General features: G+C 40.1%; 1 protein-coding gene across 1 annotated transcript in view; it reads right to left on the bottom strand.

Annotated features, from left to right (window-relative positions):
- The window catches only part of CABCOCO1 (ciliary associated calcium binding coiled-coil 1), a 256,921-nt gene that overhangs the window by 92,009 nt on the left and 145,210 nt on the right, over positions 1-19,702 (bottom strand). The window lies entirely within an intron of this gene.

The raw sequence follows: 19,702 nt of genomic DNA, 5'->3' as shown, positions 1-19,702 counted from the left end.
CATTCTAGCACTGCAGTTTTGAGGCCAGGTCTCAGTTACAATTTATTCATTTCAAATGAGCTATGAGTGTAACTCAAACGTAGCCACATGGCAGCACAGTTTAAAAAGAGAAGCCTATAGCAGTTAGAACGTGAAAAATTAGCTGAAATAAAGTGAGAGCAGCTGCATTATTTGGTATAAAACTTAAAAGCAAAGTGAACATGCATTACAACTGTTGGGGAAATATTTAAGATGCCTACTCTTTTTCTCTCTGATTTTGGCAAAGGCCTAGTGGAAATATTGCAAGAATAGCATTTGTAGCAGAGCTTTTGACCAAGTCCAAATGGGGAGGTGCTGAAAGTCTCATAAGAAATATCTACTCTTGTGACATTTCCTGCCTTATGTTTGAGCTGAGAAGCAACTGAATAAGCATCTAGAATGACTAAAACTGAACATCTGATGATTTGTGTAAATATAGGGAAGCAGAGAAAGAAAAGGGCCACACAGTGGTCACCTGAATCACTTAATTTTTCCTCATTACTCACTCCCAGCTAGGTCAACAGGACTGCCAAAGGGAATGCCTAGCAAGAACGTTTGCAATGTCAGCTCTCTGGTGACTTATATCCTTATGTGGTTATATATTCAACTTGTGTCAATCAGTGCGGCTTCCTTAAAAATCAGTGCTGCTATCCTCAGCACCTGTCCCATGGGTTTCAGATTTGTTTATTCTTTTAAGGCCCCTGTACCCATTTCTCTCTCTATGCTGTGGCAACAGCTTCATGGGAATAAGCGTTACGATGACAGTCACCCATCATGACCAGAGCAATTTATTACTTGCAGCATTTGAAAATATGAGTCTGATCCAGGGCATATCAAAGTGACCAAGGAGACTCTTAGGTTTTAGCCCAGCACCATATATAAAACAGAGCCTCATTTGCTCAAGTAATGCAGTGTAGCAAGTGAGGTCAATACAGGGAGAGAAAGGCAGAGAACAAGTTTACAGGCCCTGAATCTACTGAAAAGGAGAGGGGAAGCAAATGGCTCACTTGAAAACACAAATTCAGTTTGTCTGATGTTTGACATGGGGGAGAAGGAGATTTTAATCTGTCAAAGTCCCTGGCATTTAAGCAGCAGGGACATAAGGAAATATCAGCAAGAAATACAGTAAAAGTCTTCAAGCCTTTGAGCGTGACCATCATTAGGTGTTCTTTAATTTTTATTGCCTGTTATTGAACCTATACATTTGGCCAGTTTATTAGTCACAGAGGAGATAATCAATGGGAATCTCCGATATATATTACTTTTCATTAAGCCAAGATTTTCCTCTTGTTGCATTTCATGAGGATGTTAATAGTAACCCCCTCACTACGCCCATGCATTACATGGCTACCTCTGTTTTAATGATTGCCAGGCTTCCCCCTGGCTCCAGTGCTCATCTCCATGGTTCACAAGCCTTGAGTACAAGCTCTTGGTAAAATATTTGAATTTAGATTCATTTCTAAAATTATATTAGGAAATACAATTGAAACTTGTGCATATATATTAGTGAAGCATGGTATTCACCTCATGCAAGCCTCATATTTGTCTTCAGACACTCACTTTATGCAACATAAGAATTAATCATGAAGGTGAGTTCATTACAATAGACCCGCTTTGTCAAGTGCTCTCAGACAAGAGATACTGAAGTTGAAAGATAATATGGATGTTTGGACAGAACAGCATTAGAGAAGGGGAACACGGCTTTGGATGACATGGCCGCTTAAGGCTGGCTTCAACTGTTGCATTGATGGTACCTGCACAAAAATACCTCATTTTCCTTCATTTCCTCATCACCCCACGCTATGGTTTGAAAAGCCAGAAATGCTCTAGAACCTACTGCTTTCACTCTCTGAACTTCCTCTCCTGCCTTCTGGCCACCCTTGAGCAATGCAGCACAGTCTCTGGGTCAGCTCCTGCTTGGAAGCCCAGTGCTCCAAACAAAAGGGGCGCTTTGTAGAGAGATACAAAGCTTGTCTCATCAAGAGCTCTCGGGAGGAATTTACACTGAATTCTATGGCACCATAGCAAGGTAGCTGATTGAAACATTTAGGACAAGGAGTAGATTTCATTTACCGTGTTCATAAAGCTTCGAGAATATTTCTGGTGCTAGGTTAGTTTTTAACCATAGCTACTTGTTTGCCACTGCTCCTGTGTTGTCATCATTTCACTATAAGCTAAGCAATACTTACTAGCACTGCCCATTTAGCAACATTCTGTTAGAAACTGTAGGCATAATTTACATTTTCTCTAGGAAGCTACAGGGATAGTAGAAAGGGGTTCTTCCTTATACCTCTGATAGTCTGGGGATGAAAAGAGTCTTTGTGCCATACATTCCTCATTTATATCTCTGAGGCATGTCAAAAACATCTGTCCATCTTTTTGCTGCTGGATGATTTACAACCATTTTTTCAGCTTTGCAAAATCTTAATTTCTGGCAGTTTTCACAAGCTGCACTTCAGAGTTGTTCCATCCTCGCAGTGACTTCATCTCTGAACAGCCAAGATAAACAGTTGTAGCCATTTCTAGTATCTCTTGATAAATTCCAGATTTTCCTATATTGCCTGTGAGCATGGTAACAGAGTACTGTGCATTTTAGTGATTTGCTGTTGTTTCACTCAACAGCTGTAATGACACGTTTTCCAATTTAAGTTTTCTAATTTAAGTTAAAGCTGCAATGCCCTTGATTACACAGGACTGCAAACACTCCTGGATTGGAAAAATTTAAGATCTACTCCAATCTCCAGTTAGTATAAATAAAAGGGCTTCAAGTGGCACCAGTTATTGGACCCTTAATTAGTATTCTACATCACTAACCTTTTCAGAATGTGCAAGACCCATGCAAATAGAGGCTGCTTTAAAAATGGAAGACTAAAACATCCACTGTAGTTATAAACTGGTGGCATAATAGTCCTCCATATATTAAAGTATGCATTGCAGAAACAGCAGAACATAAAGCTTAGACAAACAGGTAAGCTAAGGCAATGAGGTTAATAAATATCAGAAATTTTTGCTGATGTCAAAGGGTGGGTTTTTTTTTTTTTTCCAGATAATGGGAATTACCCTATACTCAGAACTTTAAAGAAGGAAAAAAAAAAAGCTATTGCTTTAATCTCTTAATGATAGGATTTAGGAGTGGAAGTTTAGGATCCATTTGGGGAAAAAAATCAAAAAAAAAAAGTTAAATATAACAATCTATGTAATCCATGCTCTGAATGGCTTTCCAAAAACTTTGGTAAGTTTGAGAACAGATGCTACCAGCTAAGTAGAACAAAAAAATCATCTGATATTGAGCACATTAGCGTAATTTATGCATTCATAGAGCTGACAGACACTTATTTCTAAAAATCTTTAAAGTAAAAGTAATAACGGAGCTAGTCAGCAACTTACCACTGACAATTAATCATTCTCACAATACTCACAACATTCAGTTTTGTTCCTGTTATTCAAGGAAGTACTGATTAATTGATAAAAGTTTAGCAAGTGCACTAATAGCAGGTGCTCCTAATTGCAAAGTCTCAGGGATAATTTGGTCTGAGCTACTTTGTGCTAATTTGGACAGCATTAGTCACAACAATCTGTAATTTTACTTTTAAAACAACTTTTCCTATATCACTATAATCTAATTAAGAACTTTAACTAGTTACTTGTATGGAGGACACTGCTGAATTGTAAATGCGAGAGCCTGATTACCACAAAAGATTAAAGAAGAGGTACTTAAAAATATGCCTGCACCAATTAAAAGCCCTTGCTAATCGGTTTCAGACAGAGCTCTCTCTGTTTTCAAGTGCTTTTAATGATAACATTTATCCTAATGTCATACAGTTTGAAACCCAATCTCATTGTGTGTATTCCCCCCATCATTCCTGAAATTAAAGTTTTCTTTTAATAGCAAGTATTTCAGAGTCCAAACAGAATCATTGTAAAAAGCTGCATTCAGCTACCTGTTACCCATTTCTGCCGTTCCAGTGCACCCAAAAGTCTCATTGAGGCAAATGAAGTCAAGTTCCTGGGGAGAAACAACCAAGCAAGTGCTTGCTTACAACAACCAAGTAGTCGAACAATGGATTCCCCCGCCTCCTCCCCAAGTTTATCATTGGGCAGATCAGCTATATTTGTCTTGTTCTTTAAAAAAAATGTCTTCACTTCTAAATTATTGCACAAACCACACAACATGATATTTTTCAAGCAAACTCTGGGAATTACCAAAATTACTACATTTTTATACGTAACCTCTGAGAATTATCTGAAACCATGTACCTATAGCACTGGGCTCACACACATGTATAGCTAACCTGATGGGAAATTCACCCTAACTCCTCTTTCTCTCTCTCTCTCTAAACCATCTTCCTCTTCTCAGTAGATTCCCTGCCTTGGATTCCTCCCTGTCCATAATGGTAGGCAGGCAGGGATCTGGTAATGTGCTTAAAGAAACGTGTTAGGTTATACCAAATGCAATTTGTACGCATGAAAATACAGCAATGCAGGGTAAAATCCAGCAACAGAAGGATGGTCAAGATTGTTGACAATGAGAGCTAGCACAGCAAAACCTTTGCACGGCCAAGAGCCATAAGCTACCACAAACAGAGCTCAGAGCCACACGGGAGTAGAGCAGGGAGAGGCACCGCGGCTTCCTGCAATCCCGCAGCTTCACTGCTTGAGAGAGCTGAGCTCGACGTGCGGCCAAGCCCCAGCGACTCCAGTCCCAGCACTGTGTTTGCTTCTGCCCTGGCCAAGGAATGCATGTAGTGCCAGCAGCTCCCAGGGCAGCACAGCCTGGCTGCCAGCGGTGGGAGATGCTCTACCCTGAACTGCCTACAAGCTGTTTGCAGCAGAAGAGCCTAAGGTTGGTCACCTCTGTGCTAACACTTGCTCTTTTCTAAAGTGCAGGGTGAATACAAGCTTCTAAAAATACAAAGAAATGAGGAACGTTTCTAAAACAACTACTCTTTTTTTCTTAAAGCAATATTGATTTTTTTTTTTTAATTTTCTTGACTTGAGGTTCCTGAGGTCCTCATGTTTTCAGATATGCTCAGTGAATGTCTACACTGTGATCTGCAGTACAGCAGAGAACTAGCAGCCTCACACATAGTGAGAACAATCTGCACACAAACACAAATTCCCCCAGGCTGCTGCACTGTGCGTACTCGGATGCTCACCGACTTTAGAAAACAGGAATTACTAATTCAATAAAGCATTTTTTGCATTCTTTTTCCTTACTAAGGGATTACAAACCCTCCCTGGCCCCATTTTGACACCCCAAAGCCCCTCCATCTCCCTAAATGTCTGGGAAATCACTTGATCCTTGTGGATGCAGGAATAAATCAAAGCACCCCTAGCAACAAGACCTTTTTTCAATGGCATTTTACAGAGAAGTAGCCCCTCTTACAAAAAAGAGGTAACAGCAGCAACAAACACTGTATCATTCCATTTTGAGCAACAAACACTCCATTCAGGACCCACTCCGGTGCCCACTGGATTTGAGAGGAGACATTCAGGTCTCCTCCATGGTATTGGATGAGGGTTTATCTTCCCAAAGTATGAACATGGGCAGTCAATTCAAAAACACTTAGAATGTTTTCTTCGTGTACTCAGTTTTCTTACACTATTTCATGTTGTAGGTTATCTGACAGTGAGAAAGACAAGCTTGGTGAGCGCTCTCTGCATTATCAGTTGTCCCAGTACTGCGTAAGCTGATCACAAAACAGAAACACAAGCAAGCCACAGCTAACTCCTCTCATCCGTAGTTCCTACAGACAGCGGGGAGGGGAGGATGTAGTGATTTGAAACCAGAAGAAGTTGCCAAACAGATGTTCTCACCGAGGTACATAAAATTTTGTGCTATATATCTCTGACCAAACTGACAGTTCAAATCCACCAGCTAATGGCAAAGTCATCTTCTTTTACAAGGCTTTATGAAAGAGAGATGCACTACAGACTAGGTTGTATGCAAGAACTGTTGATCCTTGTGACTAGGACGGGAACTTCCCTTTGGGATGCTACAGACCATACCTGCATAATAAAGGAAACTAAAGCCTAGGCATTGGCACATGACTATAAGGGTAGGTGAAAATTACACACCCTAAGCTCCCCTCTGATAAGGGTCATGCCAGGCACACAATATCTAAAATGCAGTATCTAAAGTCAGTGTTCAAGCTAGGAGCTTAGGTTTGGCTTTAGTAGAATACCCCAATAAATAACCCGGAGAAGAAGCACTGCACCTTAATGCTTTTTTCCCCCCTATATTATAGTTCTCAAAATAGATACACACACAATAGAGGTCCATTAGCATCTTTATCAACACTGCACATGGGCCAGGGAGGAACATTAGAAACACTTTTCTCAGTAGCAATTTGAATTTCCTCTCCCCATTCACACACATGCTTCTCAGACCTTGTCACTAAGGACTGGATTTCAAATTCCCTTGAACGTAAATCATGTATTACTAATGTACTGATCTCAGTGGGGAAAAAAAAAACGTACTTTCTTGTCTGACATCTGCCCTTCACGTGGCTTTAAAATAACTGTCAACACTGAAACTAAAATACTGAAAGCAAGTGATTAACTTCTCCTTTTCTTTAAATATCAATGTAAGCACTAATTCCGTTATTCTAAAGTTGTCTCTGTGCCATAAACATCTCTGTAGCATCCAAGTGCCTTCCAGTAGTGTACGAAGTAACCATGACTAACATCTGTCATATGTCATTAGTACTCCAGTCCCTCAAGGGGAGAAGCATATGCAGTGAAGTGTTTTGTTTTGATATGAAATTAAAAAAAAACAAAACAAAACTGTGTACTGCTACCTGTTTATCTTAGAGGAACCAAGATTGAAGAGATGTATTTTGTACTTGGATCAGGATATGGTTATCTGTGAGGGTCCCTAACTCTTGTGGGGGGTTTATTTCATGGTCTTACACTGCCCTCTTTAGAAAGTTTGATTTCTGGCACAGGCCTATCTTGATCATAAAAAAAGCTCCATCATTTCTGAAGAGAAAATTGTTAACTACTGAGCTGTTTGCTGCTGTTTAGCTAGCCTGGGCCTAAGCCATGAATCTCTGTGAAGAAAATGGCTGAAGAGCCCAGTTTAATTCAGTCCAGGGTATAAGTCAGCACGGTGGAGAAGACAGGTTTGATGTGCTCATGAAGCTTGGGGTGGAGATGACACTCCTGAACTCTTTGGAGATTCAGAAACGTCCAAGGCTTTATGGTGAGGTACTACTGATCTCCGCTGCAGAGGTGTGTCATCACAGGGGCATCTACGAAGGGTCTTGTCAGCTGACTGGAGTCATTGTCACCTTGCTCAAGTTTGGCTTCTCCTATCTATTCTTCAACCATAGACAAGCTTTGTCATGCTGCAGTGACATGGCATGGTGTTAGGACAGTGTGTTTGATGGTGTGTAGGCAGGGCTACGTATCATCTTTGGAGCACAGCCCAGTCCAGTCACCTAGAAGCAACTAGACATGGCCTGGGATGGAGAGAGTTTCCTCCAGTTGGAGGTGTGGTCTCTCACCAGCATTCATGAAGGTCTCAGACTAGCCTAGTTTGTTACACTGGACTCTGGCCAGCACTCCTTAGCCCGAGCTCCTCCGATAGCAGCATCCCCACAATTCTACTAAAGCAGTTTCACTTTCACCTCTTTGCCTGAATCCAGACCGTTTCAGGACTGCAAGAGAAGCTTCAATTAGATGATCTCAAACTTGGCCAGGGGTGCTTTCTGTAAAAGGAAAGGGAGTTTGAACTCTGGTTTCTGGTTGAGCAGTGCAGGCTGAACCTGTAGTTTCCACAGTAACTGACCACTTAGTTACATGTGACGTTGGCTTATAGGACTGTCCTTGAAAATCTGGGGCAACATAATATCATCCATGTTCTACATCTGCTCAGAGTCAGAAAAGGTTCATCGGTCTGTCTTTAGTCTGATACTTAGCTTCCTTCCTGGCTGCCTTCAGACCAGCACACAATGCATTGAAACACTCTTTCAGGCCATTAGATACCATCATGACATAGCAATATTTTACCTGAGAACGCTTCACTGTGCACCTGCCTTTCCTATGCCGGTGAGCATGCAGACACCACGTCCACAACAGGTCCCTAGACAACACCGCTCCACCAGCTCTGCCTGCTACTTTGCAAGGGCTCAAAGCTGCTTATGTGCAAATCCAAGAGAGATCCAAACTCCATTAAAAACTTGCCCCTGGATGCTAATGCAAGAAATGAAATAGACCCAGTTAGAGTCACCAATTTACAAGTCTCTGCAAGTCTGTCTGTCAGAAACGCATATCCTATGTTTTAAGGGATGTTTCTTTTTTATACAATTAATATCTTGCAAAGATACACAAGTTATATGTGATGTTAATAGATGTTTCATATTAACTCTTTTCTCATGCATGTGAACAACGTTTTATGGCTGCACCCATGGATGGCATGCAGTTCCTGTAGTGACAGAGGTATTAAGATACCTTTAAATACCTCCATGGAGACATCTTTTTTAACCTCTTTGGTGCAGCTGTACTTATAGCAATAGCAGTTGCCAGTTTTTCCAAGGCTAATCATTTTGACTTATGATGGTATTTTCCATATTCCATTGAATGACCCTTACTTAATCTGCTTTACTGTGTTATCTCACCTCTTACCAGTTTTATTAGTATCCGAGACATGGGTAACAGTGACCAAATATCTTGCTCTAAAAAGCACCAAAAAAAAATCCCACCACACACCACTCCTTTGGGAATGTGATATTCACGCAAATGAAAAGGTAAACGGCATCAAGAATGTGGGCTGGCGCAGATTCACCTCCCCACTCCTTACACACACACAGTTCTGCTAGTGACAGATTGAAGAGAAGAGATGGTCAGGTGGTCTACTGAAGGAAACATTAAAAGAAAAAAAGAAAAAAAAGGTGCTGAAGAGTTATTCACATTACCAAGAAGGGCAGTGGAAAAGGGTGAGCCTGAGGGACTGTCAGAACCTGTGGTACAGCTGGTAACACAGAAACACAGCTTAGCTTGTAAAACCTCTCTCCTACCACTGAATTTGTAATCCTATGAATCCTTCTCTACTTCCTTTGGGTAATTATCTCAAAATACAAGACAGACACTCCAGATTATGAGAAATCAATTCTGCCTGCTCTATTTTTCTCTTGATTCTGCTTATTTGACTCTTTCATTGTAAACCTATTTATCTACAGGATTATGCAGCTTTATAAGTTCACTTCCCAAATGCTTCATTCTTTAAAGGTTTATTTTCATAACCTTGGGATGTAGGACTTCTAAAATTGTGGAGCTTGCCAAGAATAGGTGGACAGTTCATTCACATCCTCCACAGTGGATAGTATGTCCTTTGAGGATACTGCATGAGGTACTGTATTTATTGCTAAATGTATTAACCCATGATTCAGTACTGATGTCATGCTAAACAGTGCTACCCTCTTTCACCTCCTGCTACATCTGTGAATCTCTCCATCAGTACTTCCAATATGGTTTCAATTCTGCCTCATCTAAAATGCTCAACCACATCTCGCTTTTCTGGTTCCAAGCCAGGCTCATGAGCTGAATGTTGCTGTCCTTATGAGTTCAAGGATACATATCTAGCCACATCTCAGTCATTTCAGAGGCTAGCTCTAACTGTCTAGACTTCCATACAGATGCCTCCTTTAGCCTACCTCAGGCTGTCTTTTTGGTCCTCCTAATTCATCTACCACTGACCATTTATTACCCAATAACACCACCTAATTTCTTCTGTTGGTGCAATAACTTTCTCGTTTGACTCTCCTGCAGCCTGTAGCAACATCCAGGAGCTTATTCAGCTTTGCACCTTATTTCAAATCACAGTCCCACCACCCTTTAACCCCTTGAAGGTGTGATCTGCACTAAAACAGTTTTGGATATAATTGCATTGACCACATGGTTCAAAATAAAATGGTGTCACTTCACAGTGGAGAGAAGGCGAGGCATCAGCACACTGCTCTGAATTTAGATTTAAAAAAAACTAGAAAGCTATTAACATACAATGACAGAGCATGAGAATCATAAATATGAGAAGTACCAGTACAATCCTTCTGATACTGCCCTATAAATGTAATAACAAACAAGATCATAAATAATAATGACAATGACTAATACAAAAAAAGGTTTTTTTTGTTGTTGGAGCCTTATCCTGGAAATTTATAATATGTGGAAACTAACCATTCCATTTGTGCATGGCCATTCACAGACATGTGGCTGATTATTGCCAAACATGCACAAGACAGAGTTAAAAAGAAAACTGTCAAGCAACAAAGAGAAGTTAATCAGAAAAAAAATACATAGAAAGTTTATGCAGAAATTGGAGCCATCCAGAACTATTGTATCATCCATCTATACTGCAGTATCACTACTTAGAACATGGATATCATTTATATGTATTACATTTCCTCAAGGTATGGCAACTTGCAATTTAGTGCCACTCACCGCATCAGACTAGCGCCTCAGTTTTGGCGTTCTAATTTAGTAAGGCAAACGTTTTCTGATGCAACTTAATTATGGCCCATTTTTGTAGAATTTCTGAAAATTGCACATCTCTACTGGGACTGAGAATCTTTGAGCTCTATATTCTGATAGGTTTATTCTAAAGGATTTTGTTTTCACTTGGCACAGTTAAAATAACAAAGGCTCCTCCTGTGAAAAAAAGGTGAACGCATTACCTCTCCCCTTCTCCAATCCTTCAGCAAGGATGCCAAGTGTGCGTTGTCACTCTTTGGGATCCTAAATTGGACTTTCAAGTAGCAAAATGACAATTTTATGTTTCCTGTTCTAGAAGAGCCCCTGGTTTCTGATTCAATTACAGACCAAAGAATTCAAGGGTAGGATTTCTAAAAACTTACCCTATTTGGATGAATTTTGATTTCTACAAAGTCGGCGTTAAAACACTAAATGAGTAGATCCCACCCAAATTTCCAGAAGAGGAAATACGTGGCTCGGCCAGTGGAGGTAATGGAGACAACTAATCATCCAGGACATTTCAAAGATTAACAGCATTATCTTCCCACATTTAAGGTGTTACCAGAAGCTGCCATGTATTCCAACGGAAACTCTTGGATGACATAACTAGTTTTTGCTCATAAAAATGAAAATAAAACCTGATGATGAGACTTCATGGTTTTTGTCCTCTGCTTGTCATTTAGTGTGACAAATACTCCAATGTACTCCTCAACTTTCCTCTGAAGGAGTCTGAAGGTAAAGCTACCCTAAACTCAGGTCAAAACTATAGCAACAGACCATTCCTTTCGTCTTCTCATTCACATCCTGTAAGTGGTTGTTAACATTATATACTAAATACAGAAAAGTCAGGAGGTAATTATAAAACTCAGTTCAAAACTTTTCAGTACTATTTCCTGTCAGATGCTAAAGATTTTCCTGTCACGTAAGATTTTACTATTTCAAATACAATTTATCAGACTCAGCAAATTCGTAACAACTAATAGCCATTCACTGGGATCATTAGTGTTGTTTTTTTCCTTAAACCAGCTTTTCCATGTGTGACTTTTCCCATAAGTAATACTTGGATTTGACACTTGACTTGAAGGCAGTTTAAAGACCATTAGGAACATACTATGACATTGCTGAGTTTAAACTCCAGAAGATATTTATAGGTGCCTATTACATCACATAAGCTGTTTTTATTCAAGTCTCTCAAGTCATTATCTATACTAGGATCAGCACAGACAGATGTCTCAAATAAAGGTTGAGGGAAGTATAGTCAGTAGGATAAAACACTCAAGAGGTGAGAACAGATTAAATTATTTATAAACTAACTGGCATTGTTAACCACATGGTGGGGGTGATCAGAAACAACATTTTTAATGATAGCTCTTTTTTTCATACTGTCAGACAACTCAACAATATTGTTTTACTCAGTAAACAAAAAAAGTTCAAAATTTCTATGGATGCCAGATCAGGTATTAATAACTTAGAAGTAAACATTACTAAAAAAAATTCCGGTGCTCAGCCTCTCTTTTTGCCAGGAAAAAAAAATGATCGAGTAGATGGTTTGTTCAGAAACTATAGCCTTTGGGAAGAAGCTTGTTTGTAAAATTAAATATATTTTGCAGCCAACAAAGATGTGGCAATTTTTGTCCTTAGAAAGTTCTCCTTGATTGTAAGGGGACAGGTAAGGCACTGCAGTATTTAAATTCAAAAAGAGCATGTCTAATGATATTTCTTTCTTTTTACTTACCATGTCTGCTGCTTCATATGCAACAGAAGAATATAATTAAGCATCTTGACAGCTTTATGGAAGCTTTGCTCTCAGACAAAGACCTGTGTCATTATATTTCTGCTGCAGCAACGATGAATCTGATTAACAGATTGTCACTGAGGTTTTTTGGGAAGACGAGAGTTGTTTTCTTTCCACTCTCCCTCTCCTCTTGTCCACATTCATGCAAAAACTTTCCAGTCTGCCAACCTACATTTTGAGGTACAGTCCTGATTCGCAGTCTTGGAAACTTCCAACACCAAGAGAGACTAAAAAGCCAGCTTAACCAATAAGTCTGTAGAAATATTAAGGTGATGGCATTATCATAGGCTGTTTCAGTACTATTTTCCTCATTAACCTCTGAACGCATGTCAGGGGAGAGCCAAAATATATACCTATATATACGTATTCCGTCCATCTATATATACACGCATATAGAGATAGATAGGTATAGATAGATATTTCATCACTTGACCCTAGTATTCCCAGGGAGGACAAAGGCCTCTCTAGACGACAGACGAGTACCATTGTTTAGCTGTTCTGAGTGATGATGGCAAAGGCCTAAACACAACCTTTGCACGATGGAAAATATAATAAAGATGAGCAAAGACACTATTTATCAGGAACGCACGTGCTAAGAACCCAGGGTCTGTCCACAATTCCCCTGACAAGACACAGCATAACTTTGTGAGAAACCTGATTTCTCATTTACCCAGGACTAGCATTACAGATTTTATATATATATATATACACACACACACACTATATATATAGATATATATATACTATATAGATATATGCATGTGTATGTGTGTGTGTGTGTGTATATACATATATATATAAATATCGGCTACTGATGCACACTCTCTTGCTTATCCTTTGAGGTTGTCAGAGCCATATGACTGCAATTGGCAATACACCATGCCCAAAAGAATCAAGCTGTATAAAGACACTGGGTATATTAGCTTGGCCTCAGACCTGTTAGCTCAGACTTGGTGCCATAATAATTACTTTCACAGAAATTCCAGTGCGTTCAGAGCACAGGCAAAGCCGTTGCTATCAAGATACTATGCAGAGGTACCCACAGTGTAAATGAAAGCAGTGCCATTCACGTTTGGCTTGCAAACTTATTTTGACTGACTCTGTCTTACAAAGCCCAAGATATTTTGCCTTTGAGGCTGGCATCTCATGTGCAGAAGGAGCTGACCTTCTCCGTCATAGCTGCACTAGAAACCTGTGCCCAGCTACCATTTCACTGTGACCAAAACCCAGACAACATTTCCTGCGGGGTAATCACATGATTCTTACACTACAAAACGGGAGACAGAATGCTAGAAAGACCATTTGACAGGATATCTAGCCAAAACAGAGGATGGGACATTTTCCACTTTATTGAGGATGAATACTGTAGTTTTTCAGTGTTTGTAACTCCAGCTATTCCCACTCTGACCATGGTTGAAACAGTACCTGTGAACATGGTTTCTTTTGTGTTTGAAATACAGAGTGGTGCAGAACTCCCGCGCATTCTCAGAAATAAAAGCCAGGACTGGAGGAGGAATTACAGATATTAGTAAAATTCTTCAAACTGTTTGTTCTCCCAATTCTTTAAGAAGAGAACAGTCCCTTCAGAAGGTTTTTTCTAAACTATAAACCCAATGGGAAAGATACATAATTGCAAAAGTTGTAAACCACTTCCATGCTTTCCCCCAGTTTTAATAGGGGAGAAAAAATATAACCCTCTGTGCCATATTTTGGCACACCCCCACCCCCAAAAGGCTGTACTCACAATGAATTAAAATATGAACCGAAGTCCATGGCAACCTTACTCCCCAGAACCTGATCCAAGTCTTGGAAAATAGTGGCTCAGAATGGGTAGCGGCTAAGCAAAACGGCCAATGATTGAGAAGCCCCATCCTCAAAGAAACGGGTAGAGAGAAGGAGAGACATTACTACAGGCCCTAGGAGGGAAGCATGAAGTGAAATGCATGTCCAGGATACAGCAAGGAAGAGAGAAAGTAAGAATGAAGGCAGATCATTGGCAGCCTTTTGCTCTCTTGCTTTGCACAGTGCAGTTTGAGGGTTTTGCCCTTAGGACCAGAAATGTGTACAAGTGTTTTTTGAGAGAGAGGGTTCAAGAGCTTGCAGTGTGGATACAGGGTGGTACTTAAACTGTCTTTTGGCTCTTCTAAACTCAGTGACAAAGTCACGTTACTGAGGGCTGGATTTCTGGACCAGGGTGCTGTTATGCACCTCCTTCTCCCTGAACAGAGGCAGGATAGTTTGCTAAATTAGAGAGTCAGGAAAAAATTTTGAAAAAAGCAGGGGGGCAGGGAAGACAAAGGGCAGGTTTATTTAAAAAAAAAAAAAAAAAAGGCAGCTTTTGTAATGTTCATGAAGCCACAAGCTTGGAAATTAAAAGAAAGAAAAACTGTCAGAGGTGCTTTTGGCACTAAACGATTACTGAAACTGAGATTACAAAGTTCCTTTTAAGTAATTCATAATTTACAGGATAACAGGTAGAGAAAGATTTTCTCCCCTGCCTGTAAAACTGCATTGGTTTTATCAAATAGCTCCTGTCGAGCCTATCTAGTTGATGAACATTCTTATCAACTAGCAAATATAAATGAGTTATGAGGATAATATTTCAATATATAATGACACTGCTATATCTTGGATTCTTTTAAGATCAGGGTTATTAAATATTAAATATCAAAGCTGTAAATTATTGTAGCAGCTTTATACAACTAAATTAAATTCAAACAAAACCTAATTTCCTTAATCATTGACTGTAATCCTCCAGGAACATATGCTATTAACTCAGCTACAAATGGCACAGAAATTGTATGACTTCAGTTAAGTTATTTTATATCAAATTCTAATCCAGGGCAGAGTCCTCAGTAAATCTCCTGCAGGGATTTTAATGCTTCTGCAATCATACTGGCTCTTTAGTGGAGAGCTAATCTTTTTATATGCTGTTTTTTCACTCCTTTATCCATTTCCTTCACAGCCTCACTAAGCTAGCTCGTTCCTTCTACCACATATCATGTTTTGAAAGATTTGGCTCTCCCCTCTTGCATTTGATCAGCAAGAGTCAGACTTTCACTTATGCCAAAATTGGATTGATTTTTTGTTTCTCTTCCATGTAAAATGGAGTCATTTCTGTTCATTTTAACATATACGTTAACTGTCATATGTTGTGATCCCCTTATAAGGCTGTCATAATTGTTCACAGTTTGCAGTCAAGCATTCGGAAAACTGAACAATTTCCTCCTCTTTGAGAACCCTATTGGAAGTTAAATTAAGCAGATTTAATTTAAACAAGAAACTTCCACACAGTGACTTGGGAAAACGATCAGATAATAAAGAAATAAACCTTAGAGCCCTGGGAGATAAGAGTTGGAGAAACCTCCAGAGATCATCTAGTTAGTCCTCTGCCCCAAAGTGTGATCAGCTAAACTGCTGTCATTCCTGACAGATGTTTCCCTAATCTATGCTTAAAACCTTGTGACAATGGAGATTCAACATCTCTCTGCACTACTTCAGTGCTTCACTCTCCTTCCTGTCAGAACATGTATCCAGATACCTAATTGTGATCTTTCTTGCTGTTTTTTTAAGCCCTTGCCTTCCTTCTCTATGCTTTGGGACTGGGAATGAGGCTCTTCCTGGACTTCCTGCACAGCTTCCTGAATACTTGGCCGCCTCCTCTCCTCAGTTTTCAATTCTCTAGACCAAGTCACAGCACCTCCTTATTCTTTCCTCAGCAGTCTTGTGCTTTTCCGGACTGTCTATCCAGCTAGTTCTCTCTAAGTAATATGACATGGGGAATAGGGTAGATTAGCTGAAGTCTTTCCTAGCACCAAGGAGGGGTAGAGGTAATAATTCACATCTTGCAGGCCACAGGTCTGTTTATACATCCCAGGGTGTCTCCTTCACAGAAGGACATTGCTGACTCATATCGGATTTAAAACCCATTCTCACTCCCACTTTCTTTCAGCTACTTGCCTAATATCCTTTAATTATTTCTTTGATTACGAATACTGTAAATCAAGTTACAAGTCCCTCTTGAATTGAAGAAACTGAATAGCCACTACTCCCAAGTCGCTGCCAAAACATTCAAGTTTATAAACATGCAATATGAGTAAATTCTGAGATGATCTCCTTTGCTAAGTTTAAAGTTCAACACAAAGTATGCTGTCAGCAGTTTTAGAGCTTTTTTAATACTGCACATTTTCACAAAAACGCTTCAGTACTGGGATTCCTCCTCACAAGATTTCCAGTCCCTACATTCTTGTCCAAACTGGAGTCCTTAAGTGCTTAAATGGGGGTCTTTCAGTTCTTTAAGCACTTCAACATAAAGAAGTGCCAGTTTGTTACTTAAAAATGTGCCATTCATTTATGCAATGTATTCACTTCCTACTATATAAACACTCTTGCTCCTCTCCAGTGGATTCTCCCTAACCGATGGAGATTTTTTCTTGGAAGAGTTGTCCCAAAATAGGACTACTCTTTAGCTAAGGTTTTCCCAAGGAGAGGAGAGCAGATCCTTTGCAGGTTTTGGTTCTGTTTCTACACGGTAATGTGACCATCCATTTCACAACAGCACAGTATTGCTGTCTTGCGTTCGGCTTGTGATTCACCTCATCCCTGGTTCCCTTCTTGGGAATTAGAGCAATTTCAAGTTTCTGACAGTTCCTGGGTCTGTTTAGTGAAATTGGAATAGTGACTTACCCTAGAAGCGGAAATTAGACAAACGCATGTGCAATGTGTGGCACAGATTTTTCAAATGTCAGATTTACTACTCCTGCAGAAGCTGATTGGGTGGTGGCAGGGGTGCAGTAGGTTTCATGCTTCCCAAGTGCATCTGACTTGCTGCAGCTGACTGTGATGCACAATACAGACATGCAGTAGCTCTTGCCAAAGTGCCTTACATGAAAACCCCAGGAACTCCATTACCATGCTCACACCATCATGTCCAGGATTTGCAGAAGTACAGTAACTCATCTAGAGGCATCCAATTCACAAAGGCTCCCAGAGGGAGACAATTCTCAGCTTTCACGTGGACAAAGTTTCCAGACAGAAAAAGAGGAGGAGGAGGAGGAATGTTATTAGCAGAGTATTCCTTACAGACATCCGTCTTGCTTTGAGCTTGGATCCAACTGACACTGCCAGGATACCATGTGCATGAACTGTTTTCCTCTCACTCCAGGCCCTATTTCTTTAGGAACTGGAAAGTAATGTAGCCATCTTGGGTCAGGGCAAAGATCCATCTATTCCACTTTCTGCTTCTAACAGTATTCATAAGTCCACGCTCAAGGACAGAGCATAAGAACAGGGTAAACGCATACAGTGTTTCTCCCCAAGTACTCCCTATCCTGTGGTAGTTAGTCTGACAACTGTAAGAGAGAAATTAGTAGAAAATATAAAAAACCCAACAGAATTAGTGGAAACACTGGTAAATATGACATAGTAAGAAAGAGAAAACACTACTTCTGCAAGCTTTTGAACGGGGGTTAGTGCTGCCTCATGCTGCTGCATGGAGTCCCAGATCCTTGCACAGATGCAAAGAATTCATCACCATCTCCAGCATGACCTTATCATCTCCAAGGACTCCTGTGGTACCTAGCCATCTACTGACTCAACAGATTCCCTGGCAGACTTCCTGCTCCTGATGTGTTTGAATAGATAACATTTTAATCTTTATGCCTTTTACCAACTGTCCCTCAAACTCCTTCAGCCAGCCTTACCACGTTTGTACATTTAACTTGCCAGAGTTTTATCATCATTTCTATTTTTTCCATCTGAACACAACTTCAGCTTTTTGAAGGATGCCTTCTTGCTCCCAGTCTCACTTACCCTGCCAATATTGGCTTCTCTTCCCTCTTTCTCAGGCTCTTCTTTACACATGGTTATTTTCTCTGTGCTTCCCACAGGATATATTGAAGCAGCGTCCATACTCCCTGCAAGGAGTCAGGTCCTCAATCCATCTTACTTTTAACAAGCTTCCTGAGCGGTGCCTAATTTTCCTTTTTGAAGCTGAACGGAGCTATGGTAGAGAACTCTGAGCATCCTCACAAGAGTAGGATGAGCCAATCTAAGCACATAAGACCCCCATTGCAGGGGGGTTGCTCTTCAGCTATTACTCGCTAAATCACATCCCATGAGCCACTCAGGACTAAGTCAAGGGTTGGCCCTCCTGGGCTCCCAAGCCAGTTGTTCCACAAAACACCTATTGACACCTACTAAAAACATAGTCTCTCTCTGTCAAGTCTGGATGTAATGGGCAAGTCTTGCCCATCTAGACAGATTAGAAGTTCTGCATACCTACGATCATCTCTCCCTTTACTCAGCCTATTGTGTTGCAACCCTCCTCACTGGTCAGCAATGTAGAGTCAAAACTATATGCAACTATAGTCAAAACTATGCAATAGTACTTGCACCCATGTAGAATCTGGGTCACCCTTTGGTGTAATTAGTTTGTTAAGCAGCTTATTTGTTAAACAGTTCAACATCAAGCTATCTATAATGTGCAGAACTACTAGCAAAGCCCACTGCATCTTTCCTAAATACATGATATCATGGGAATGGACTGTCCCACTGATCATAATCTTTCCAAACTCACAATGTGTCTGTGCGGTTAGCATGTTCATGTCCATCTATTTACTCAGGCATTTCCTGAGTGGGTGATCTATACTGTGGAAGGGCCTTTCATTTTTGATTTTTCTGGGAAGGGTTATTTTTAAGTAGTCTTCTCCCCCGCAAAGGATATCAGCTGGCCAGCACTAGTCTCAGTGACTCAGAGAAATAGACTTGGTTTTGTAGTGAGGAACACTTGGATTTAAGCATTGGGAGAGTTTAATAATCAAGGAAAATGCTTTCTTGCAGGGGTAACAGCTCTTCGAAGAACTTCTCCTTATGTTTTAAGTAGAACAGGACATGCAAAACTAAATTCATTCAGAAGTTAAACCTTTGGACAGTCATAAAGAGTACTTGATTCTCCATTGCTTTTTCACACTGATGTGTTTCAAGTTAAGTGCTTTGGAAGTAAATGAACACAAAACTGGAGCAACACAGTGTCAATTTTCATCAAGAAGAGATTTCTCTTGAGTTACAGAAGTATAAATTCAAATAGTATTTATAATCACCGTTAGAAATTCCAAAGCAACTTTTAATATGCCATATACTTTATAAATTGCTCCCACAGAAGATACTACCGCTCGATGTAGAGATAACTGGCCTAAAATTCAAACTGTTTTGTATATGTCCTAACAGCCTAGACTGTTAGCCTAGATTTTAACCTGTTTTCTGTAGTTCCTCACTGGGGCTGCTTCTTAATCTTGAAGCAGGTTATAGATAGTTCAATATAATATTTAGATGAAAACTAATAGAAGATAGAAAAGCTAACGATCAATGACATTTAATCAACCTATTCAACACCAACCACCACACAAAAGCATTTGC

This window comes from Struthio camelus, chromosome 7 (genome assembly GCF_040807025.1).
Source record: "Struthio camelus isolate bStrCam1 chromosome 7, bStrCam1.hap1, whole genome shotgun sequence".
Taxonomy (NCBI): Eukaryota; Metazoa; Chordata; class Aves; order Struthioniformes; family Struthionidae; genus Struthio; species Struthio camelus.
The sequence above is the reverse complement of the archived record's forward strand: the minus strand, read 5'-3'. Positions and strand labels throughout refer to the sequence as shown.